Source organism: Pollicipes pollicipes, unplaced genomic scaffold, assembly GCF_011947565.3.
Source record: "Pollicipes pollicipes isolate AB1234 unplaced genomic scaffold, Ppol_2.1 Scaffold_6686;HRSCAF=7923_pilon_pilon_pilon, whole genome shotgun sequence".
In the NCBI taxonomy this organism is placed as follows: domain Eukaryota; kingdom Metazoa; phylum Arthropoda; class Thecostraca; order Pollicipedomorpha; family Pollicipedidae; genus Pollicipes; species Pollicipes pollicipes.
In genome coordinates this window covers 24,215,896-24,225,073 of record NW_023596921.1, presented here as the reverse complement: position 1 = coordinate 24,225,073, position 9,178 = coordinate 24,215,896, and positions in this window count along the sequence as shown.

The window sequence follows — 9,178 nt, the reverse complement described above, 5'->3', positions numbered from 1 at the left end:
GCGGAGGATCCAGCTTCGCCGCCACGCCACCCGTCCCTGCCAGGCTCCAACCGCGCCGTCAGGAGAGCCGCGGGAGGATCCAGCCTTCGCCACGCGCCACCCGTCCCTGCGCCAGCCTCCAGCCGCGCCGTCAGGAGGGCCGCGGCAGGATCCAGCCTTCTCCACGCGCCACCCGTCCCTGCGCCAGGCTCCAGTCGCGCTGTCAGGAGAGCCGCGGCAGGATCCAGCCTTCGCTGCACGCTACCCGTCCCTGCGCCAGCCGCGACAGCGCTCTATTTTTCCCGTCTGCGGGCCCGCGTCAGAGAGGTGAAACAGATCGCGCCCTGGGACTCGTGGTAAGCACCGCTGACCGCTTATTCGTTTAATTATCCGCGGATGAATGGTTGTGGAGCCAACGAAACGGCGCCCGGGCTCAACCGACATCGTTTTCTGCTGATCTCTGATGGCCTGCGTTGCTGCAGGAACTGCTTAAGATGCGCCTGTTTCTAAACAAATGTGTCTCCGGGACTTCAACATCGTCGTTGGGCACCGCTAGTGCAACATCAGAGGTCACGGAATGCATACACCCCTGAACAATGACCGATTACGCAACAACCATAATTACAATTAACCTTTTTATGTCGGCCGCGAGCATTTTATTATCTGCACATCAAAATGCTCCAATGATGGTGAGTTGCTGTCATTGTCACTGTCTCGTTACTGCATTATAAAATATCGAAGCCACCAGTTAACGTCCTTAGCAATCACGTTGTAAACAAGCGTCTAAAGTCGGACTACGCAGCCATCAAAGCCATGATCAATATGAAGTCATGCTCAAGATCAGACGATGTGGTGCCATATAACATGCATCCTAAACATGCCAACTGGGAGCCAATTGACTGTTTTTACGCTTTGCAGGGAGAAAGATGGTGAGAGGAGGCACCTAAAGAGAAGAAAACTTACGATATTAGCGGGGAGCATATGAGAAAATAACTTCATCTTCGCTTGATTAACGCCCAATAAGCACAGCATCAACAATTGTACGTCCTTTTGTTGTGATGTTTTGTAACTTATTTATATATATATATATATATTTATATATATAAATACATACATGTATATGCATATATATAGCATATATATAAAGCATGTATGCATATACAAATATAAGGTATAAAAATTTGCAGAAAGAAATAAAAACAACCAGTCATTTTTATTGTGAAGACATGTCTTAAATCAGCATTTTCCCGCTTGTCAGATTTGTTGTTCAGTCATATGCATGATTTCTGCGGACTAAGTGAAACATCCAGGAAACTAAAGCGTATGGTTGATGATCGTCGGACAGGGTCAGTCGATAAATTGCAGGCCAATGGTGTCACAATGTATCAAAACGACACAAGTGCTATAATTTGTCATTCAGTGAAAGACCAAGATGACCGTATTTTACCAAGGCCATTACCGTTGAATTCAGAGCAACCTTGTTGAAATATTGCCTTGAACACGCGTTCGCGTTCGTCAGCGAAAAGCCAGATCGGCTGCAGCATGAAATGCACGACTCTAATTCATCCAATGCCTGAGGCCATTCAGTGGTTAGGCAGTCCTGCACTTGATATATCAAGTTGAATATATCGAACCAGGGATGTCAATGTCCGGATCGGGACCCTCATCGGTACTGACATAGGTATGATCTAGGAATTCATTTTGTTTTCAACCCAAGGGTGCGAAAAGGGAAATTTTGCTTCATCGAAGGATGACTACCAAAAGAGAATGTTTATTGCTATTTGTCACCTTAAGGCAATTTGCAGGTTTTGAACATCAACATTATTGTGGCAAAGGCAACCGCCGAGCGTTGATGAGCAAACATGCGGAAGGACTGTCCTTGGAACTAGACCTTCTCTCTGACAGCTCGAATTCGGCTTTCGGATGGCGTTTACCAAGTTCGTTGAACATTCCGAATGCGTCTTCGGGGCTGGTGTTCGCCACCTGCAAATGCGTGTTACAGGAATCGTTGACCCGTATTCTAAAATGCTTCGACCATAAGCCGAACAAAAAAGGGAATCCCGCGACCTTCTCTGCCACAACAGTGCCGTACACCTTCCTTTCTTGGACAGTTGGCGATGTTTTTGCGCAGTCCACGCTGTAGAGAGAAAGGGAAGTTTGCAAGGAGGTGCATCTAGCTGAGATGCGACATGCGAATGTAACGCTAGGGTGCGCTGATGGCATTCATGTGTGCAATCGGGGGCGTACACATAATTTTTTTAATGAGGGGTACAACTAACAAGTCTTTACTGAAAACCCAGCTTAGCACGCTAAACCCAGCTAAACCCGGCTTAGCGCGCCGCGGGCGCTCAATATTCCTCGCATGGCGTGAAACAGCATCACATGTTCCAGATTGTGGTAGTTTTACGGGTCCATCTCCGATTTGTGATGGTTAACATGTACTCAGGTGCATATCAAGCCATGTATAAAGTTGATAGCTGTGGCGGACGTGGCACCTGGAGGCCACTATGTGCGTGCGCCCCCTGTGTGCAGCATAACGAGAGCACTTGTACCGCTAATGCGGTCTTTAAACTCAACTTCCCCGTTCCACCTGGCGTGAGAATGGAACCATGAACGTTCGGCTGAGCTAATGCTAATCAAAAGACGTTGGCGCTGCTCGCACGTAGTGGCAGTCGGAGTATTTAGTCGGAGTATTAATGTGGATTTTTGAGCGGGCCCCAGATCAATTTCTGTGTGTAATACCATCCTCTACATCCCCTCGCATAATTAGCAATGTGACGTTGGTGCAGGACTAATCGCTGTCACAGCATGGGAGATAAGCTAATTGGCCTGTGCACAGGTTTGATGGGTTTTGAAACTCTCTGCAGTCACTGATACGGGAGCGCTGGTACGAACGCTGGAATCAGCACCCTGAATATCTTAATGAATTTATACATATCATCAGCCGAAGTAATGATCACCGCGCTTTTAGCAACGTACTGGCGGCCGTAGGTTGCGCACGGCCCGCCACTGCCGTTACGTAAACGAAACAGCTTTTTAATAACGGAGCGACGGACTCGTTACTTCAAAAGCAGTATCTCAATAAGGCGAGTATGTGCGAGGTATCTCAATAAGGGGATATGTAATGACGGCGACAGGGAAGCAAACTTCTTTTTGGAATGTTTTGTGAGCCGACCTGATTGACACAACCAGGTATGACTAATCGCGGCGAAAACCGACAGCAGCAGTGTTAACAAAACCTTTTGGGTGCATTTCTTACTGTGGTAGGTTTGAATTTCCCACTCAAACCAAAGAACACTTGCTTAATATAACACATGCATATTCTCACCTCATCGCGCAACTGCTAGGCGAAGAGAAGTGTTTCCACGCAGCGATCGCATCCCTGGCAACATAAACGAAATCGTGGAATTGAACCTCAAGTATAATCGTTCGTGTCTGAACACGTCATGCCAGTGGAAGCGCTGCCCATGCCTTTGGATACTATGACATATATTCTCAAGCGCTGTGCAGATGGTACATGACAATGTTTGAGGCACCATCACTTTTCAGCCAGCGCTCACTTGTTGTCCCTGCTTAAATGGCTGTCTTTCTGGGCTTCGACACGATCTGGTTACACCGTAGTTTCCTCTGAGACTCTCGTATTTCCCCTTTGGTAGGAATTCCCCCGTTTGGGAGCGCCTGGACATAACTTTAAGACCACCCTTTTCATAATAATCGCAATATCGTGGTTTTTGCGATGTTACCCCTGGTTTTATCCCTGAACGGCACTCCTGAGCTAGTCACTTCGCAGAGCTCAATGAGAGCGTTCTTGTGTGCAGCGACATGAGAGACAACCCTATCGTCTCATCTTCTTCTTCCTTCCGCCGGCTGCACCGCGTGTATTGATGTGAACCTGGTCCCAGAGGGACCCTACGGACCGAGAACTGGACGTTTCGAGCGCATGTGAGAACGCATTCATCACCCATCGTGGATGTAACCATCGCGGCGGTTTTGTGTGTGTCTTTAGTGAGGATGTGTCTTTAGTGTGGATGTGTCTTTAGCATTCATTCGACCCCCCCCCCCCAAAAAAAATCCCATAATGGGCTTTTGATCCGTCCAATGGTACCCGTATATTGCACGCCTTGAACATTTGTCCATTCAAAATAGTATCATTAGGTAAGGATATCCGGAAGGTCCTAGCTTGTCCTAGTCTCCAATGTGTACCTCCTAATCTCAGAAGCATGGTCGCAGCTACATACTGCGTACGACAAAGGTGACACTTTTTCAAAAGGCACCTGGCGTTCTTGTTTTTCGTGTTTCTCACTTATATGCAGGTCGCTCGTTTTTTTCGCCAGAGTTTCGTGTCACACACCAATACAGGGGAATGCAGCTGACTTATCAAATGTGCACAAATCATTTTCTGGGCCTGTTAAAATATTTCAAAATGTAACGAAATTACCGACTCACGTAACTTTCTTTGCATTTTTTGTATAGTGGCAGAATAACAAACAACGGAAACAGCCATTAAGTAACAGTGCCCATCTATGCTGACGAGCTAACTCAAGGGGAGAAACAGCACGGATTGTTGTCCCGGAAGACTTTTCACACTTTCTCTCGGGGCCGGCAGCCCAAAAAAGAGGCTAGAATTCCCCACCACCGCCTCCCACCGGCGGCGAGTCACTGCCTCGCGCCAGGGCTTACCGTTGCTCGGCCCCTCAGTCCGATATATGCCCTCCCGTGGTTGAGGGCGCTCGGGCCCTCAGTCCAATACGTGCCCTCCCGTGGCTGAAGACGCTCGGGCCCTCAGTCCCATACATGCCCTCCCGTGGCTGAGCGACGGGCCCTCAGTCCATACATCCCTCCCGTGGCTGAAGACGCTCGGGCCCTCAGTCCGATACATGCCCTCCCGTGGCTGAAGACGCTCGGGCCCTCAGTCCGATACATGCCCTCCCGTGGTTGAGGGCGCTCGGGCCCTCAGTCCAATACATGCCCTCCCGTGGCTGAAGGCGCTCGGGCCCTCAGTCCGATACATGCCCTCCCGTGGCTGAAGACGCTCGGGCCCTCAGTCCGATACATGCCTCCCGTGGCTGAAGGCGCTGGACCCTCAGTCCAATACATCCCTCCCGTGGTTGAGGGCGCTCGGGCCCTCAGTCCGATACATGCCCTCCCGTGGCTGAAGACGCTCGGGCCCTCAGTCCGATACATCCCTCCCGTGGCTGAAGACGCTCGGGCCCTCAGTCCGATACATGCCCTCCCGTGGTTGAAGGCGCTCGGGCCCTCAGTCCGATACATGCCCTCCCGTGGTTGAGGGCACTCGGGCCCTCAGTCCCATACATCCTCCCGTGGCTGAAGACGCTCGGGCCCTCAGTCCGATACATCCCTCCCGTGGCTGAAGGCGCTCGGGCCCTCAGTCCGATACATGCCCTCCGTGGCTGAAGACGCTGGGTCCTCAGTCCGATATATGCCCTCCGTGGTTGAGGGCGCTCGGGCCCTCAGTCCATATATCCCTCCGTGGCTGAAGACGCTCGGGTCCTCAGTCCGATACATGCCCTCCCATGGTTGAGGGCACTCGGGCCCTCAGTCCGATATATCCCACCCTTGACTGAAGGCGTGTCCCAATCAAGAGGTCGTCCGCTCGCTGCGTCATCTGCTGGGAAGGCAGTGCCGGCGGCCGTTCAGGGTGGACCGCGCAAAACGCATCGCCAGCTGTCCAAAATAGGAGGTGTGCTGAACTGATGTGGCGGGAAAAAGCTGCGGGACTCTCTCTTTGTTTTGGTTTATGATCGAAGCATTTTGAAATGCAGTCAACGCCTCCTGTAACACGCATTTCCAGGTGTACCTGAATGTGCACTTCAGCGTTTCTAAGTTGAGCATCCTGCGCATTGCCATCTGATCCTCTGCATACCAGGGCTCAATCCGCCAGCTTGTGGTGTTCCAGGTGCGCTAGCATTATATGACTCTTTACCACCTGCGATCTTCTTTTTTAACGCCCAATGGCAGCGATCAATTCTGATGGCCTGTGCTAGAAGTAGCCATGAAATCTAACACGTGACCCAGTGTTCGATAGGAGACAGCTTGACGCCAGTGTGTTTTAATTAGTGTCACTTCCCCACAATTTTGCACCTGCAGCATTCAGACGCTATAAATACGGGCGGGGCGGCCTTTCACAGCTGGTGATAAGGCTGGATTCATCAGGCCCAACGCACATAACAGGGCCCGCCGACAGGCGGTCATTTGTCGCCAAGGACACATTGAGTAGACGGTGTATGTCGTGTAGGGTAACAGCGGTCAGCCCGGGGACGCACCGCTGAGCGGTCAACCCGAGGACGCACCGAGCCTGAGCGGTCAGCCCGAGGACGCACCGCTGAGCGGTCAGCCCGGAGGACGCACCGCTGAGCGGTCAGCCCGAGGACGCACCGCTGCTCGGTCAGCCCGAGGACGCACCGCTGAGCGGTCAGCCCCGAGTGCGTACCGCTGCTCGGTCAGCCCGAGTGCGCACCGCTGCTCGGTCAGCCCCGAGGACGCACCGCTGAGCGGTCAGCCCGGGGACGCACCGCAGAGCGGTCAGCCCGAGGACGCACCGCTGCTCAGTCAGCTCGAGTGCGTACCGCTGCTCGGTCAGCCCGAGGACGCACCCGCTGAGCGGTCAGCCCGAGGGCGTACCGCTGCTCGGTCAGCCCGAGTGCGCACCGCTGAGCGGTCAGCCCGAGGACGCACCGCTGCTTCGGTCAGCCCCGAGTGCGCACCGCTGAGCGGGTCAGCCCGAGGGACGCACCGCTGGGCGGTCAGCCCGGGGACGCACCGCTGAGCGGTCAGCCCGATGACGCACCGCTGCGCGCACGATAGTCGGTTCTCGCTGGTGAGTGTTCCGTCAGTCGTCAGCAGACCCTCACCGGTGGCCCTCAGAACAGGAGGGGCGCAGCGACGTGAGGCAGACATGCTTCGAAGCTCGATAGTGAATATCACCTTTCGCCAGACGTGGTCCGGGATTGCAGCAATAATGTGACGCGTGGTAGCCTGGTATGCGAACGGCGTACAGTATACGCGACAGTAGAATCGCCTTTTTACAGCTGCGCATATAGCATGCCGGCCCTGCGGATCGGCATGCTAGTCACGAAGACAGTTTGGATCAGGATATGATGCAATGCTAGAAGGGTTTTTTTTTTAATTTTCAATGGCCCATTATTGTGGTCGTGAATCGCTGGTCACATAGCAAGCTTAAAGACAGAGTCACAAGGACCGTTTTCGCCTATCTTTACCCACGCCATGTTTCGACAACCGGCCATTTCACCGTCAATACTGCCCGCGAAATTACAGCAGGTGTTCATAACCCTCGGCCACCGCGATGAAAGCACTCAGCGCCAGAAAAGAACGTGATCCTCTGTGCGAACGCTATGGATGTCAGCTGAATGACTGTCCGCGCAATATCGGGTTTATTGGAGCCGGCTTCGTAAGGACTCTATTAATGACGGAGTGGCTTCACCCCGCCGGCATTCGTGATTGGATCACCAAAGCACACTTGTGGACGATATAATATTGCACCGCTCCCCGCTACATACAATTGACGTACCTCATCGCGTCCTTACGTATACAGATGTCTGTGATACGTTTGGCGGGGTGCTGATGATACACCGGAGTGAGTTCTGATGGAACGGGAAACGATCCATGGATTATTAGCTGAAGGAGCGCAATATCATTGGATGGAGCCTGTTAATGACCCATGCTTTCGCAAAAACTCATAAGGCTTAACGTCACACATACATATTGGATTGAAATACACGTTGCGTCGTGACGTTGCGTTGTGTTGCGTCGTTGAGCACGCTCGCTGGTTACCGTCTTATATCAGCAAAAGTCGGCATTTAAGTCGCAGAGACTTATATTATGTGGTCAAAAGCAGTTATGCTCATTCGTACCGTTCAGTGAAAACCATAACCTGCCAACATTTCGCTACGTCAAGCGGGCCTACATTCCCTTGTCCCTCTAAACTTGAGCACCTCACATTCGCAAATATCTGTCATAAATCCCTCACTGACGGCGTAAGCGTCTCGTATTAATTTGCACATGTCGTGATCACCTGGACCAACTGAGCTCTGCAAACCATCAGGCGATGCTTATCAGTCACTGAGCAGCCTGCTAAATTCCGGATCATGTTCTGCAAACGCAAGTTACGGCGCCGGAAAGCTTTGATTATAAGCTCATGACGGCTTCGTGATTAAACTGACATGCATGACGGTGAGAAACTGTCATCTGAACGTAGCGCAACCTCGACAGGTTTCAATATGCGTTTGATGACGACCACAAGCGCAAATATACTGGTCATGGATGGGGTGCCATGTGTGATACACCATACTGAAAAAGTACTCAGTCACCGTACAATGAGACTAACCCCGAAGATTTGGCCAGCAGCATTGTTTGACTTCGTCAAGTGCCCAACTCTGATATCTCATAAAATAAATGGTAAATTATGTCGTTTGACCTCTAATAACTCGATACACGCCAGTGGTAATCCTCTGAAACCTAACAGGCCATATTCAGAGCCAAGGCAGCCAGATGAAGGGTCCATTATGAAAACGAAGAAGTTGGCAGCGGCACGTTGGCCAAAGTCCTCTCGACCTGTACGAACGTTACTAAAACGAATAAAATTGGTCGAACAAAAACCGTGTTATGTTCGGTGACTTAGATCCTTCGCCGATAGACATTTATAATAGCCTGAGCTAGCTAACGTTTCAAGGAAATTTGCCCCCATTTCCAGAGCACCGCACGTCGGTCAAACGCAAAACATTCGAATATTGCAAAAAAATAAGACATGCTTTATGAGACATGGTTAATAGCGTGTCATCAATTGTCAGATCATGGTCACAAGCACCAGGTCCATGTGCAAAAGAGCAACATTTTTCCAAACTGTTTGACTCCATGACGAACTTCAGACACGTTTCACTCTGTTGGCATGTTGTGACTGAATAAGTTCAGAGTGATGCATGACCTAACCAGTTCTTTTTAGTCAGTCATTCTTTCTCTAATGAGGACGGCTTCTAATACTTGTAAATGGCACTCAACAAGACACGATTTCAAGATCCGTTTGCTTTCAGTTTGTCCACAGCGTAGGCATATGTGATTGCGGGTTTAGCGCATATACTGGTCTTCTGGCCTATCATTCCCAAACAAACGCCATTTACCAGTACTAGAAGCTATCCTGGTCACAGAAAGGATGCTTAACTTA